Genomic DNA, 18269 nt, shown 5'->3' on the forward strand with positions numbered 1-18269 from the left:
AAAAAATCGCCACCAGCGATTTCCGATTCCAAAAAAAATCGGGAGCCATGAATCTTATAGCGATTTTGGCGATTTCGGCGATTTCATGGCGATTTTTGGAACTATGGTATTAATACAAGTTCCATTAATTCAGTTTCAGAAATAGTGTGGTATCAATATGGGTTGCCATCAATGAAAAATAGAGGGAGATTGGTGGTATTTTTCATTTTCTTCTTGGTCGAGTGACTTGTCTCCACAGGAGAATGGTAGTCAATGGGAAAGTGTTTATTTGCCTCTGTCTCCACGAGAGAATGGTAGTCCACGGAAAAATGGTCATCCACCTGTTTTCATAGGAAAATAGTCATCCGCTTGTGTCTCCATGAGAGAATGGTAGTCCACAAGAAAATGGTTGTCTGTAATGGCCCCATCTTTTTAGCAACTAAGTGGAGTTCTTAGCCTTCATGTTTGCCAAAGGCTAAGTGGAGAAATAAGGGAAAATTGATTAAATTAATTTCTTATAAAGTCATTAAATAAATTAAAATTAAAAAGGTGATTTTATATTTAATTAATTTAATTAATTATTGTATTACAAGGGAGAAGCTTCTAGAGTGTGTATCGATTATTGGAAAGGGGGCAGCCTCTAGTAATTTAATTTTCTAGAAGCACAATTAATTATTGTATTGCAAGGGAGGAGTTTCTAGAGAGTGCATTAATTATTGGAAGGGGGAAGCTTCTAGTACTTGCAATTAATTAATATTTGATTTCCTTCTAGAAGGGTGTAGGGAAAGTATAAATAGAGGTGGGAGCTTCATTTTTTAGCATCGGATGATGGTGAATTGCATTTGATAGTAACTTGCATGTACAATTCTGTTCTTGGCATTAGAGGACGTTCATCCTCTCTTGTGACATTCTAGACGTCATTCCCTTGGGGTTTGGCCTTTGGAATCCATTGCTATATATTTGATTTTATCATTTTGAGAACTAATATTATGTCAGCAGTGGTTCAATCTTCAATTTGCATAAATGCCTTCGTGTTCATGTTATGATTGAAATCTATGCAAAGATATTAAAATTACTTTCAGCAGTTGGTTCAGTGTTTTTTGGGCATTTCTAGGGTGCCCATTACAGTGGTATCAGAGTCATTTCTAGGGTATCCATTGCAATGGTATCAGAGCTTACTTGCAAAGTGTTTTACAAAGTTATAATTGGTAGGTACCCAATATGGTGGTATCAAAGCGGAAGTCCTGCCATCTTGTGGAGGTCTTATAGGGAATTTGGGATAGCCGAATAGAGGAAAAAGTGTTTGACGAAATGTATATCGGTCCATATCAGGATGTGATGTTCAGGTTACTGGGTACATTAGAGGAGGGGCAGCGTATGCAATAGGAGCAAAATAGGCGAATGGATATGATGCAATAAGAGCACAATAGGCGAATGGATATGATGTTGCAACTTATGGCTAGACAAATGGGCATCAATATTGACGATTTGTATGTTGCTCTAGTGCAGGAGGTAGTTGATTCCTCGGGTGGGATTGAGACACGTATAGAGCCACCCAACTATGATGTTGGTGATGTGGGTGTTTCAGCGGAGTCAGTAGATGTGGGTTTACTCTCTAGTATTATTGATTTGCAATCTGGTGTTGAGTCATGTGTGCAGAGTCAGGAGTCCACATATGAAGTTTTGTTAGGGGATGGCGATGCAACAATAGTGAGATTAGGAGAATGTGAGGATACTGTCATATTAGCAACCACTTCTATGTCAGTTAAACAATCCAATGAGGAGTTTAGCAGTATGCATGCAGTGGTTGATGTGTGTTCTAATGATGGCGCACATGTTGATGATTATGAGTTTTCATCAACTACAGATTCGGTCCAGTTTTCTTTTGTGGTAATTAGTGATGTCCCTATGTCCATATATTTTGATGTGGCTACACCTATTGTTGATACAGTAGGCATGAGTGTATATGGTTCACTTGTAGCTACATCTTTCCTAATGCATGTTGATGATGATCAAGATTCTAGTCCAATATATATTATGTGGGTGGATATAGGGAAGAAGAGTTTTCGTAGATCTTCTACGGAGTTGCTTTCTGGTGACATTCTGACTTCTACATCATTAGCACAAGTTTTGGAAGCTAGGCTATAGGACATGTGGTTGGTCTTGATGATGCTAGTTTGTAGTTGGTTTACTGTCCACAAGGATGACACATACTACTTCAATTGGGATCCGGGTGGATGTTGGAGTTCATTGTGTTGCTGGATTGCTTGAGGACAAGCAATTTCAAGGAGGGCGGACTGTAATGTCCCCATCTTTTTAGCAACTAAGTGGAGTTCTTAGCCTTCACGTTCTCCAAGGCTAAGTGGAGCATAAGAGGAAATTAAATTAATTTCCTATAAAGTCATAAAATTAATTAAAAATTAAAAGGTGACTTTATATTTAATTAATTTAATTAATTATTGTATTACAAGGGAGAAGCTTCTAGAGTGTGTATTAATTATTGGAAAAGGGGAAGCCTCTAGTAATTTAATTTTCTAGAAGCACAATTAATTATTGTATTGCAAGAGAGGAGTTTCTAGAGAGTGCATTAATTATTGGAAGGGGGAAGCTTCGAGTACTTGCAATTAATTAATATTTGATTTCCTTCTACAAGGATGTAGGGAAAGTATTAATAGAGGTGGGAGCTTCATTTTTTAGCATTGGATGATGGTGAATTGCATTTGACAGGAACTTGGATGCCCAGTTTGTTCTTGGCATTAGAGGACGTTCATCCTCTCTTGTGACATTCTAGACATCATTCCCTTGGGGTTTGGCCTTTGGAATCCACTGATATGTATTTGATTTTATCATTTTGAGAACTAATATTATTTCAGCAGTGGTTGAATCTTCAATTTGCATAAATTCCTTCTTGTTCATGTTATGTGGATTGAAATCTATGCAAAGACATTAAAATCGCTTTCAGCAGTTGGTTTAGTTTTTTGGGCATTTCCAGGGTGTCCATTATAATGGTATCAAAGTTGTTTCTAGGGTATCCATTACAGTGGTATCAAAGTTATAAGTCTTGCCATCCTATGGAGGTCTTATAGGGAATTTGGGATAGCTAGATAGAGGGAAAAGTGTTTGACAAAAGGTATGCCGGTCCAAATCAAGAAAATGTAATGTTCAAGTTACTGGGTACATTAGAGGAGGGGCTAGACAGATGGGCATCAATATTGAAGATTTGTATGTTGCTCCAGTGCAGAAGGTAGTTGCTTCCTTAGGTGGGATCGAGACACGTATAGAGCCACCCATCTATGATGTTGGTGATGTGGGTGTTTCAGCGGAGTCAGTAGATGTGGATTTACGCTCTAGTATTATTGATTCGCAATTTGGTGTTGAGTCATGTGTGCAAATTCAGGAGTTCACATATGAGGCTTTGTCAGGGGATGGTGATGCAACAATAGTGGGATTAGGAGAATGCGAGGATACTGTCATATCAGCAGCCATTTCTGTGTCAATTGCACCATTCAACAAGGAGTTTAGCAGTATGCATGTAGTGGTTGATTTATGTTCTAATGATGGTGCACATGTTGATGATTATGAGTTTTCATCAACTACAAATTTGGTTCAGTTTTCTATTGCGGCAATTAGTGTTGTTCCTATGTCCTAATATTTTGATGCAGCTACATCTATTGTTGATACAGTTAGCATGAGTGCATATGGTTCGCTTGTAGCTACATTGTTTTCAATGCATGTTGGCGATGATAAGGATTCCAGTCCAATATATATAATGTGGGTGGATATAGGGAAGAAGAGATTTCATATATCTTCTACGGAGTTGCCTTCTAGTGACATTCTGACTTCTACATCATCAAGACAAGTTTTGGGTGCTAGGCTACAGGACATGTGGTTAGTCTTGATGATGTTGGTTTGTAGTTGGTTTAATGTCCACAAGGGTGTCACATACTGCTTCATTTGGTATCCGAGTGGAGGATTGGAGTTCATTATGTTGTTGGATTGCTTGAGAACAAGCAATTTCAAGGAGGGCGGACTGTAATGTCCCCATCTTTTTAGCAACTAAGTGGAGTTCTTAGCCTTCACGTTTTCCAAAGGCTGAGTGGAGAAATAAGGAGAAATTGATTAAATTAATTTCTTATAAAGTCATTAAATAAATTAAAATTTAAAAGGTGACTTTATATTTTATTAATTTAATTAATTATTGTATTACAAGGGAGAAGCTTCTAGAGTTTGTATTAATTATTGGAAATGGGGAAGCCTCTAGTAATTTAATTTTGTAGAAGCACAATTAATTATTGTATTGCAAGGGAAGAGTTTCTAGAGAGTGCATTAATTATTGGAAGGGGGAAGCTTCTAGTACTTGCAATTAATTAATATTTGATTTCCTTCTAGAAGAGTGTAGGGAAAGTATAAATAGAGGTGGGAGCTTTATTGTTTAGCATCGGATGATGGTGAATTGCGTTTGATAGTAACTTGGATGTACAATTTTGTTCTTGGCATTAGAGGACGTTCATCCTCTCTTGTGACATTCTAGACGTCATTCCCTTGGGGTTTGGCCTTTGGAATCTATTGCTATATATTTGATTTTATCATTTTGAAAACTAATATTATTTCAGCAGTGGTTCAATCTTCAATTTGCATCAATGCCTTCTTGTTCATGTTATGATTGAAATCTATGCAAAGATATTAAAATCGCTTTCAGCAGTTGGTTCAATGTTTTTTGGGAATTTTCAGGGTGCCCATTACAGTGGTATTAGAGCCGTTTCTAGGGTATCCATTACATTGTCTGCCTGTGTCTCCACAGAAGAATGGTAGTCCATGGGAAAATGCTTATCCGCCTGTGTCTCCATGGGAGAATGGTAGTCCACAAGAATGCTCGTCTGCTTGTGTCTTCAGAGGAGAGTGGTAGTCTATGAGAAAATGGTCGTCCGCCTGTGTCTCCACGAGAGAATGCTAGTCCATGGGAAAATAGTCGTCCACCTATGTCTCCATGAGATAATGTTGTCCGCAGGAGAATAGTTAGTTGTCCATGGGGAAGTGTTTCATTCAAGGGAGTATGAGGTTGTCTGTGGGGACATGTTTCGTCCTCAGGAAATGGTTCCATGGATGCTTGGGTTCCTTGGTTGTTTTTGTCTTTGAATTTGCACGTTTGCCAGGTGTTTCTATCTGTTGTGCTCGGGCCTTTGCATACTACACACTAGAAGTGATGATTATTTGGATACCCAGCGTTGCATTCTCAGTTTCCTAGAATAGATAAAATGTTTGCAAGTTAGTTGAAGTTATTTGGAGAAGCATCAATTATGCTATTTGGAGAAGAGTCTATTATTCTGCAGACTAAATGCTAATGATGGGACATTGGTCGCATGATGAGTTCTCCTGTCCTAAACTTGTTACTAATAATCAATGATAATAATGACTCAAAAATGTAACTATTTGAAGAGCAAATGGATGAAGGCACCTGGAAGAGGAGTCTCAGGAGATTTTTGAAGTGTTGATTATCGTTTTTTTATAAGTGACAAGAGAACGTGGACAAGGGTGTGCAGGATGAGTACCAGTTTTTTGTGGACAGAAGGCCAGAGATTTTTGGGGATTCATTCTGAAGTGATGTCGGTTGCTTGCGTGAGTTGAATATAGGGTGTAAACATGGGATTACACACTCAGTGGGATAGGCATATTTTCAAGGAGGAAGGAGGTATACTGCAACGGTGTGAAGAAGTTCATTTGTTGCACTTGTGAACTCATTTATGCGAGAATGGTTGTGTTGCTGCATTTATATTCTTGTCTATAGCATTTTATCACTTTATCATAAAACATGATTTAAATTGGTTGTAATACTATTACTTCATCAGTTAGATGGAGGTTGTGGCTACAGAGGTAGTTGCTCCAAGCTGACCAGGTTGAAGCTTGTTTTTTGTTAAAAAAGTTGGAGCCTTGGATGTACTAGGTTGGAGCCCACATTTGCAATGATTAGTGATACCATGGTTTTTACCCAAAAGGGTTTCCGCGAGATAAATCCTTGTGTCTTTATTTCCTTTGTGTTCATTTAGTTGCATTTACTTTTAAATTTTTGAAATATTGATTCACCCCCTCCCCTTCTCAACATTTCTTAAGTTTTTCAATCCCTAGGTATCTCACAATCTATGGACCCCAACTTAATCCATATTGAGAGAACCATTGAGGGAGTTCATCTTCCCACCACAATAGATTTAAGAGGGGACATGTTGATGTGAGTTTTACACCACTATCAATAGTTGGATTGGTGGCCCACTTCAAATGTGGTGTTTACAACTCCTCTTGAGATTCTCTTACATCCTTGAATGTGTCATCCCTTTCTTGCAATGTACTGATCGAATTGTCCTCTATTTCCTCTCGCATAATTTCAAACTTTCTTTCTTCTATTAAGGACATTTTAGTGTGTAGCACATGTAATCATCTGAAGTTGGTTTTGATCAATATATCACTCTTGTCAATCTGGATCTTTCTCTGACTCAATTATTTTGATCTTGCTCTCCCTTTCATATGTCATTCTTGGAATCACATCAACTATCCTTAAGCGCTTGAAAATCTTTGTCCTAATGTTCTTGGAATTTTCTCTTTTGCTTCCATTTTCTTGCCCTAAATGGGCAACAAATTTTGATCAAGGTGTGATCTCCCAATCTGCCTCCTTGTCTTAATTCCTTGTGGGTAAAATCCTTGAAGTCTTCAAATGTAGTCTTGCTTCCTCTAATTGATGAATGCAACAGCAAAACCTCTTCCACCTTTACCAGATTTTGACCAAGATTTGTTCTTCATGACTAAAATTTCATTGTTTTCTCCCTGCTATTTTCTCCCTACTATGTGATCATCAATTTTAATCTTGGCATGCCAATCCACTCTAATCTAATTTGGGATCTCTCTCTAGGGAAACTGCATATGTCCTAGCCTCTAATCAATTCCAAGTGAGACAGGGTATTAAATTTAATAGCTTCATATGAAATGATAAGCTTCAGCATTAGGACTGGTATGTGATCACTGTTATCCTCTCAGGTCAAATAATTTGTATTGCTACTGTTGTATGAGTAATGATAACACTAATATCTCCAATGTTAGTTTAGTTCATTGGTTGTGACTCAACAGGTGCATCTTCTTCTCTTAAATTATAATGATGCTAGCTCTGTTGTGCCAAGTCGACACAGGATGGACTTCAACCGTGATGGTCATTGTTGGAGTTTTAAAACTACTAAGCAACAAAATGCTCAATACCAAAATGACATCACTCATACAATCTAAGGACTAGCCAATTCTTATTGACAATTATATGTGCAAACCATTTGGACCCAGCTTCAACAAAACCAAGGGTGGTTTTCTACTCTTTAGGCTCTGCAAAACCAGGGTGGGTATACCCAGGGATGATTCAAGACTGGGAAACATTGTAAGAGAATTATTTTAGTTTCATTCTGATTCTCATCTCATATCCTCAAATACATGCATAATTCTTGACAATTTGATAAACACATCCCATATAACAGATCCGGCCAAAAATTCTTCTATAGATCTGCACGAGTTCTCAGCAATAGTGGCTAACTGAAGCTAAAACATTCCATGCAAACAAGTACAGGCCAACTTTGAAAATCTTCAGGAAATAAAAGTAAAATTGATTATAATTCTACATTTGAAAACCATTTATGACACATTTCTCTTCCAGCTGAATCAATTTGACCAGTGCCTAAATGGGCAACAAATTTTGATCAAGGTGTGATCTCCCAATCTGCCTCCTTGTCTTAATTCCTTGTGGGTAAAATCCTTGAAGTCTTCAAATGTAGTCTTGCTTCCTCTAATTGATGAATGCAACAGCAAAACCTCTTCCACCTTTACCAAATTTTGACCAAGATTTGTTCTTCATGACTAAAATTTCATTGTTTTCTCCCTGCTATTTTCTCCCTACTATGTGATCATCAATTTTAATCTTGGCATGCCAATCCACTCTAATCTAATTTGGGATCTCTCTCTAGGGAAACCGCATATGTCCTAGCCTCCAATCAATTCCAAGTGAGATAGGGTATTAAATTTAATAGCTTCATATGAAATGATAAGCTTCAGCATCAGGACTGGTATGTGATCACTGTTATCCTCTCAGGTCAAATAATTTGTATTGCTACTGTTGTATGAGTAATGATAACACTAATATCTTCAATGTTAGTTTAGTTCACTGGTTGTGACTCAACAGGTGCATCTTCCTCTCTTAAATTATAATGATGCTGGCTCTGTTGTGCCAAGTCGACACAGGATGGACTTCAACCGTGATGGTCATTGTTGGAGTTTTAAAACTACTAAGCAACAAAATGCTCAATACCAAAATGACATCACTCATACAATCTAAGGACTAGCCAATTGCTATTGACAATTATATATGCAAACCATTTGGACCCAACTTCAACAAAACCAAGGGTGGTTTTCTACTCTTTAGGCTCTGCAAAACCAGGGTGGGTATACCCAGGGATGATTCAAGACTGGGAAACATTGTAAGAGAATTATTTTAGTTTCATTCTGATTCTCATCTCATATCCTCAAATACATGCATAATTCTTGACAATTTGATAAACACATCCCATATAACAGATCTGTCCAAAAATTCTTCTATAGATTTGCACGAGTTCTCAGCAATAGTGGCTAACTGAAGCTAAAACATTCCATGCAAACAAGTACAGGCCAACTTTGAAAATCTTCAGGAAATAAAAGTAAAATTGATTATAATTCTACATTTGAAAACCATTTATGACACATTTCTCTTCCAGCTGAATCAATTTGACCAGTGCCTAATCCATTGGGGTTTAGAGTCTACTACAAATCCTTAGATCTAATTTGTTGCCTTACAACAAATATTATCAGCAATTCTTATCAGAATTCATCATTCAAAAATCCTTTCCACTACTACAACAACCTTATCAAATTCATCAAAGCTTTTACTTAATCTATTGAACTAATAGCAGTGATGAATAGATATAAAACCTAACTGGATTGCATTCAATTGCACAAGCCTTTACTCATACAATATCAAGATAACCAAGTAATCAAAAGGAGACAAAATTTAGAAAGAACTGATATGGGGACAGCTCATAATTTGTATTCATTTTCTTTGAAAATTGTATACATTTACAGTAAACTCAGAATGACCTTAGGAAGAAACACAGAGATCATTCTATTATTCATGTATTCTTAGGAACTAACAGAGAAAATACATCATAAACTTGCTCCAAACATTGGACTGAAAAAACAGACTAAGTATATCACCTAGAAACAATAGAATTTGGACCCCCTTTCTAGCCCTGGAATCTCACTTATATAGTGTGAGATGCAACAAGCTTCAGGCTAAGAGAAATTGACAGGTGTCCTTCAAAAAGTTTTATATACTCCCATCACAACAAGACAAAACTGCGAATAACAGAAAGACTGGTACATCGAACATTCCTTTGTGGGCCCACTTCTGTTATTCCCTTTGGAAAGACAAAATATTATGATCGGATTCCTTTAGCGCTCTGGTTCCTCGGGATAGGTGGCCATCAAATGTGACAGTGATGAGTCATCTCCTGCTACCTGAGGACCCTCTTTGTCTTTATCATCAGTGGTAGAGGCGGCTTCTACTTTTGTACCCTCTTCTTTATCATCATCCTCCACCTCATCATCTCCTTCTGTCTGCTCTGTAGACATAAACTCTTCCTTCCACTTATTATAGGTAGTGTCCTCCGGCCAGTCAAAATTTAGAACTTCTCTTTGTACATTTACTAAAGAATTTGCAGTTACCTCTATATCAACAAAATCTTTTCTGATGGAGTTATAGAATATCTGCACTTTTACCAACTCCTCATTTGTCATTGCCCATAACAAATGTCCAGTTTCATTTATAACTTTATTTATCCTTTCACAAAAATTCTCATCCAACTCCCTTTTCCATTCCTCCTTTTCCTTCACTTTATCAACAGTCTTTAATGCACAAGGGAATAAATCAAACTTTTCTACAATGTACTTGGAAAAACAAGTAGTTAGTCTTTTTTGAAAAGAATTTTGCTTATCATCAAATCCTTGCAATTTATTCAATAAGTCAAAGATTTTTTCTATTTGATGACAGGGCAGCTAGATGATAGATATACACATAGTAGTGATATCTTCATTTCTTTTTGTCCATTTCTGCACAAGGGGTTTGAATACAGCTTCATATCTCTTCAATTCATCCCTGATGGATGCAATCCTTGCCAATAAGTCAAAACATGATGACCACTCAATTCTTTCTACTAAATACATTATACCTTGCCTTATTTTCTCTTCAAACTGATTATTTAGTTCTATATGCAATGCATACACTTTATTCTTTTCTTCTTCAAAATCTTCTGCGGTGTAGAATTGCGGCCTTTTAGGGGTATCTGGTATCTCAACAATTGGAGTGGACTTGAAAGGTTCAATGGTGGCCTGGGAGGGTATACAATCCTGGGTCTGCTAGATTCTTCTACTTTTCTTTTCCCAAGTCTCTTCTCCATTTGAGATACTTTGTTTTCCAATGACTGTATCTGCATACCCCTTTCCTCATATGCTTTCAAAACTTCCTCAAACCTAGCATTGAGTTGGGAAAATCTATCTTCTTCCTGGCTAGATACAACACTACTGAATTTTAACATCTCTGAGACCATTCCTATTATCTGCTTACTGCCTACCTCACCAGCCCTGAAAACTGTCAGTGCACCAGTATGCTCTGTAGTGGAAATTTCCTGCATTTTGGTCTTGTCTATTTTTTCAATTGACCAAATAACAAGGGCTTGGTGGTCATCACTAAATTTGACTCCTCTATGAGCCTGCAATACCTCTTCTTCAGTTTTAAATTGGACGTCCGTTTGCTTCCTTACTGAATCAAAAACCATGGTGTTCACTATATCCCATTCTAGCAAAATAAGGACTCCTAATTGTTTAATTACTTGCCTACCGGCCTCAGGGGTAAATTGAGAAAAATCTTTCAAAAATTTAGACTTTATCTCCTCCTTGATAGTAGAATCCGATTTATCAGGTTGTTCTGTCTTTATTTTTTCACAAGTCTTCTCAAAATTTCTTATATTTAGCCTCCACAAAAATTGTGCAAATGCTCTAGACTCCACAAAATTCTCATCATTAACAAACCTCTCAGAGGCTTGGGCAACTATAGGGTCAATTTCCTACCTTGGTAATCAGCAACAGTTAAATCCAAGGAAGGTGTAGGTGGTTCTTGAGGCTCTCCAATCTCCAAATCTGTGGAGGTAACAATCACATCTCCCTCTCCACCAATTTGTCTAAGCTGTTCTCTCAGAGATGTTTCATCATCAATTCTGATTGGAGACTGGCTTGGGGAATATTGTTCCACTTGGGAAGAAGACCCTTGCTCTAACTTTTGTCTTTTTGGAGCATTGGCTGCAGGTGGGCTTTCTGGCCTTGGTCTCTGCTGAGGGGGAGCCTGTTGCACATTTTGGATCATTACATATCCTGCCCTTTTCTGCAAAGTGTACTGACCAGGAGACACCGCATTTCTACTGTTTATTCTCTGTCTAGATGAGCCTTGACATATGCATCCTTCTTCTCATTCATGGCTTGTATTATCACAGCAAAATTATTCATTAATGCCTGCATCTTGGCTCCCCAATATTTCTTTTCTTTCAATGGATCATAATGGAGGTCAAAGGCATTAATGAATTCTAGGGTTTTACTATATACCATCCATTTCTCCTTTCTCAATTCCTGTTCTTGCAGAGTAAAAACATTTTTGATCACATCCTCCGGATAGTATACTTGTTGCACCATGCGGGAAGCTTTTATTCTTTCTCTTAAGAGATCATAGAATCCTTCAGGGTCAATAAACTTGGCATGAGACTCTGCCATGTTATATCTATCTAAGAACAAATTCAAATGCTTTCAGCCTTTCTTTACAAAAACAAAATCATGTGCCATAGTAACAATTGGAAAAAATGTGTCCTTAGGCAATTCCCTCTCATCTATAGTGCCTATTTGCCATAACAACTCAGCTATTCCTATCTTCAAAGGCACATGAAATGGCAGCACATGAGGCTTTCCCAGGAAGCCATATACTCTTATCACTGTTGAAACATTATTGGGAATGATATCCCCCCAATTATGACTAACCAGTAGCCCTTTTGCATGGTCCTTGGGTCTGACCAATTCTAACAGTGTTTGTGGAATTCTAGGGCTATCTCCTCTCAAAAGAAATCTAAGCTTAGATGCAAAATATTTGTCAAACCTCACATAACTGGCACCTGTGGCTTCTAAGGTCATATCCACACTCCACAACTGTACAGGATTCCTCTCTCCATTTCTAGTTGTCTCCAACTCCATACCCCTGGAGAAAAAGGTGAATCCCTTGTACAAGCATATATACATGAGTAATGAATACCAATAGAAAGGTTTATCCACTTTTCCCCTTGCTATCCCTACCAATCCGTTGTGAATTTCTTTTGCAAGAAAAGTAGCAAAATCTAGAATAGTACTCATTCCAAATTGAAGAGTTTGGGCCATTATGAGAACAATTGAGCCTGGGATCTGCTCAGCTTCATCCATCCCAAAAATTTTACAAAGAGAAGTATATAATGCCTGAGCCCTATGGTTAAAATGTCTTTTCAGTAATGGCTCAGGTGTGCTAGCAGGAATCACAGACAAGGTTCCAACTTTAGCAGCATGCTCCTGCAATGGCCCTGTCCTCAAGTATATTCTTTGTGCATCATATTTTGCTTGCAAATCATCCATATCAATGATTTCATGTACAACATGGTTAGGGTTAAGGTCGAAAACTTCATTGAACAGCTTAGGGCAAACCCTAAAAAGATTCACTCTAGAATGATTCTTCACCCAACCCGTAATAGGATCATATTTTTTAGCCAGGTCAGTCAAAAGATCACTATCAAAGAAAATTGTAGGGACTGTTAATTTTCCAATGTTGAATTCCCAGACATTGCTCATGGGGGTATCTAAATTCCGTTCTGAGAACCATTTTTTGAACAATTGCAAACCCCTGATAGATACTTGGGCGTCTCTTAACCAGTTTGCCCTATCACAGAAACCCTCAACCACAACTACCCTAGGGTTTTTAGGAATGAGTTCCCTCCCCTTAGTTATTTCATTTACTGATAAGGGAAACTGTTCTAGGAAAGCATCATGCGCAACCCTTTTTAAATAATCAATTTGCCCAGAAAATTCCTTTCGTGGAGGCATTTTAAAATTTCACACTCTTACAACAACAAATTCTTAATTTCTACAGGTTACAGATTACTTACATGCTAAATTTGCCCTTCTTTCTCTGCAATTTTCTTTGCAAATTCATTGAAACCCTTGAGAAATTATGTGCCCTTGCTTTGGAAATCTTTTTCACTCTAAGAAAATCTGCGATTGTGTGCTTCAATAATGGTGATTTTTCATATTATACCAGTGCATTGAGGTCGCACGAAGGAAACTTTGAGTCATATTAATCCTTGTAACCGTTAGTTTCGTGTTATATTTCAAATTTGAATCTGACCCATTGATCTCCCAAAGATCGGATGACTTTATTTCAAAAGTAAAATGCCTTTAAACAATTCAAGCCCCCAGCCACGTGTCAAAAGGGCGCATGCCCACATTACTTAAAATTCTTGCAACTTCCTATTGCGGGCATGCGCTATCCGTTGATCTTTCCCGTATCGACGGTGGGCCAAAATCCTTTTCTCTAAGGGCCCACTCAGCTGACTTAACCAATCAAATATCATCCTTTTACAACGTGCTCTGACAGATTTGACTGTAGCATTTAAACCTTCAGCGCCCATGACATCACTACTTTCAACTTGGCATACTTGTCATGTTCCACCAATGAGCGCACTTTACTCCATTTGACCTTTCCAACATGGCATGACTCAGCATTCCCTTTAAGTTTTGGTCCCACTGTGCCCACTTGCCCGTATTATTTAAATGTCGAGCAAGTCCATATTGCGGGGAAGCGCTAACCCTGGATCTTATTTAGATCGACGGCGATCACAAATCTTTTGTGACTGTAACATCTAGTCAGCTAGTCAGACCAATGAGACGCTTTCTCTATACTCTAGCTCATCTGACAAGTACCACGTAAGACAAATTGTTATTATCTTCTGAGCAAGGCAGGCCCATGATGTCATACTATGCCATGCGTCGCATTTACGCTTCCCCGCAATATTTAACATTCGTGCACTTTATTACTGCGGGCATGCGCTAGCCCTCGATTCTTTCCAAGATCAACGATTAGGAGCTCTAAGCTATAAAATAATACCTTTATTAAAGAATGAGCCAATGATATTGCAGGAATTTCAAAACGTGTGCGAGAATACTAACAACTCTGCAAAAAATTCTGACTAGTTCTGACAACCACGAACTTTTTTCGGCGCACTGAAAATGAAATGTCAGCAGGGGCTACATGTCGAAAAGGCGCTTGCCCGCAATATTTAAATACCTTGCAGCTCCATATTGCGGGAATGCGATGGCCGTTGATCTAATCAAGATCAATGGTCACACAAAGTCTGTGTTACATAAGACCTTTTCAAAATAAAATAATGCAGTTTAGGCAAACTTCATAAAGTTTATCAAAAGATTAATAAAGGCATCTTTGCGCGGATAAATCTTTAAGATAAAAATGTCCCGCCAAAATTTATTTGAAATGATACTTCCTAACGTTTTCACAGGCTAGGGCCAAACAAGGCAAAGCACAAGGTTATTTGGTGAATATTTTGCCTAGAGTTTTTTAACCAAATTTCAAATTGCTTGGAGTGCACATTTAGGGTTTTTCACTGCTGAATACAACAAAACAAGGGTAGTGAAAAACCAGGCCAACAGTCATAACTGTCAGTATTAAATTGTGGTTGTGACTCAACAGGTGTGTCTTCTGCTCTTAAATTATAATGATGCTGGCTCTGTTGCGCCAAATCGACACATAGGATGGACTTCAACCGTGATGGTCATAACTGATTGTCCCCATTGGTAAAGGGGACAGTATTTTTTTTTTCAATAGACATTTCTGTCACTGTGCAGCTTGTGCCTGCCATTTTCAGCAGTCACTACAAACTTTGACTCCTTTCACATACGTCTTTGTTTTGGTTTTTATGTATAGGATCATGACATGGGACTCCATGTGTTGATTCCATTATAGAATACATCTTGGCATAATAATATCAAATAAGAATGCAATTAATCTAGATCATACATTAAATCTGAGCTGGCATTAGGACCATGTCATGAACCAAATTTAGCACACGAGTGACACTTGTTGATATCTAATTGTAATAAGAGGCTCGATCAAAATAAACCCAAGACAAATTTTACGAGTGCAATTATATAGATTTGTACATGTATAATGCTTCTGTATGTACATGTGATATGCATATATGTATGTGTACATGTGCATCACATATATTTGTAGGCAATATTTGTAATTTTTTTAATTTTACAACATATACATATTTTGCATGTGTACATACACGTGTACACATATATTGCACTTTTAGACGTGTAATTAGTTTTAATATGTAAAACCTATTTTATTTTAATTACATTATTTCTTTTAATTGGTTTGACCCATAAATTTCTGGCCTGGCCATATGTTAACATGAATAGTCTATGCCTGCAACGACATGAAGCCTCACTAAAGAATAGTCTGTACCTGCAACAACTCCGGCCCAGCAGGATTTCATAGCATGAAGTCAATGACTTAAGCACCGACAGCTTCAATGGAAAGTTCAAATGTGCAAGCATAATGGATGAGCAAGGGTGCAATTGCACAATTCCTGTGGTCACAATGGTTTAAGTGCCAACAGCTTCAATCAAAGGTTCAAACGTTCAAGCACAATGGATGAGCATGGGCACAATTGCATAATTCCTGTGGTCACAATGATAAAGCGGAAGTTTGAACCTTGATGGCGACAAGTTCAACAATGATGCCATGTTTTAACCAACACACTATGTTGTATAACAACAGTGGCATATTTTACCTAGCATACTCTTATCATGATTACAACAGTGCCACATTTGACCAACATATTGTTCCATGAATGGTGTTATTATTACTTCAAGAACTATTTCATATTTCAGTAGTAAGTTAAATGAAATCAAATTATTGATTCTATATTCAACTCTAATACCATTTTATATAGAACATGTGCACAATTGAAATTTTATGATCTTGAACCCTTATGTTCAAGAACTTACAAAAATTAATGCTCTTAGCCATTGTTTTTACTGTTGCCTTTGGTTCTTCACTTCTTTTTTATCATATGCACCAAAGATTAAATGTATATCTACTGTAATCCTTTAGACTTTTAAGAGTGCCTAAATATCTTCCTTTCTTTTGAGGCCCGATGCTATCTAGAGGCAAACTAAATCACATGTTATCTGAAGGCAATAAAAAAGAAACTGCGTCCCTTCGGTAAGGCATTTTAGTTTTCTGTTTAGATGTTTCTCCATTTGCAAAGTGTGAAAAGATGACGTAAAAAGAAATCTGCATTATATGACAATAATTATAATGCCCATACATAGCTGATTTACAAAGATGTACATGTCCACACAGGCATACATGCATGTAGGTCTGATTGTGGCTACATGTGCATGTGTCTGACTTGTCACGCATGAATACATGTTGATGGACGTGCATAGATACACATCCCAACTATTCTTTCGCTTGGATATGTGGGGCTAAATTTGATGGCAGTTTGTCATTAAAAAGATAGTTGTATTTGGAAAAACTATATTTTAAAAATATATATAATATTCCAGAGTATTATATTTCCATTTATATATATATGAGTTCCTCAATATATGAATGCATAACCTTGAGATGGGCAAATCTACATACGCTGGATTGCTTATATTTCTATATAGATCTAATGAAAATCTTTTCTTCTTTAACCTTGGTATTCCTCAATATATGAACGAATAACCTTGAGAGGTGCAAATCTGCATGTGCTGGATTGCTGTAGCTCTTTGTTTGACCTATTTGATGTGAGAACTGACTCTTCCCCAGCATTCATCAGCCATTTATCACTACAGATCACCACAGCCTTGACAAAACTTATGCACAAAATTCAACAAAAGTTGTCTTTTTTTCACATTTTCACTTTTAAATGATTTCTGATTGTAATTATTTTTCTTTTAGTTTATGTTGTCTGATGGGATTTGAAGTAACTTTTAGTCTCTCATTTGCATCCTGGAATGAGGTAGTTGCACATTTGCTTACTTTCCGAGATCTATTGAGATTCATGTTATTTGATCATTGATGACATTCTATTGAATTATCCACACAAAATGAATGCCAGTGGTTCCATTCACTATATTTCTTGTACAGAGTCAAGTATACATATTTGATTGTGCATTGAATTGTTTTCTATAATTAAGCTTTTGCTTGGGCACTCTCCAAGTGAGCCTAACACCCTTCTGATTTTATAATATTTGCAGGTTACCTGATCTTAAACAAAGTTGACCTGGTAGCCCACCTTACAAGGAAATTTGGTTAAATTGCTGTATTGAATAGCTCACAGTGTGGATTGAAGCGTACTCAATGCTGGGCTTAAACAACACATATCATCTCAATTGTGCATTGAATTGTTTTCTATAAGAAAGCTTTTGTTTGGGCACTGTCCAAGTAAGCCTTTCTGATTTTATAGTATTTTGTAGCTTACTTGATTTTGAACAAAGTTGAACTTGGTAGCCTACCTTAATTGGTCTAATTGCCGTATTGAATTGCTCAGTGTGCACTGTGGATTGCAGCGTACTCGATGGCTGCACTTAAAACGACATATATTAATGTATTGACGTAGTGTGTGCTGTTTCTAGTAAGCCCCATATTCAATGATGTCTATTAGCGATCTCCGTGTTTCCATTTGGAGATACTGGTATGGTCAGTATCACATTATTTTAAGCATTATATTCAAACTATTATTTTAATGTGAATGTTCAATTTTGTTTATTAATTATATTTAATAACTGTTAAATAATGTAAATTCACAATTAACAATACTGATATTATATTGATTATTATTATATAGTATATCTAATAATAACATTTAACAATATTATATAAATATAATGATGTATCCAATATTCTATAATGATAGTAATAAAGTTATCATATTATATATGATTAATCGTTTATATCAATATATTATTTTTAACTTTTGTATTAGATATAGTCGATTAAACATTCCAAAACGAGATGATTGTTTTTGGTCATATCAGACCAGTCTGAAACATAAAAATGGGAGTTGCATCAAATATCAATTATCATCATCTGAGGCGTTCGA

The 18269-nt window shown here is 37.0% G+C and overlaps 1 long non-coding RNA gene across 2 annotated transcripts in view; it reads left to right on the forward strand.

Moving 5' to 3' along the window:
* Window positions 1–17913, forward strand: part of LOC149566346 (uncharacterized) — a 41143-nt gene extending 23230 nt beyond the window's left edge. The window contains exons 4-5 of one of the 2 annotated variants that reach the window (XR_016362158.1): window positions 17425–17611; window positions 17718–17913. This is a non-coding gene — a long non-coding RNA (uncharacterized LOC149566346). The remainder of the gene's footprint in view (window positions 1–17424; window positions 17612–17717) is intronic. The other variant, XR_016362159.1, reaches the window with a different exon arrangement.
* Window positions 17914–18269: the final 356 nt, after the last annotated feature.

Source organism: Cupressus sempervirens, chromosome 3 (assembly GCF_028749045.1).
Source record: "Cupressus sempervirens isolate cs-2001-9-10 chromosome 3, ASM2874904v1, whole genome shotgun sequence".
Classification (NCBI taxonomy): Eukaryota; Viridiplantae; Streptophyta; class Pinopsida; order Cupressales; family Cupressaceae; genus Cupressus; species Cupressus sempervirens.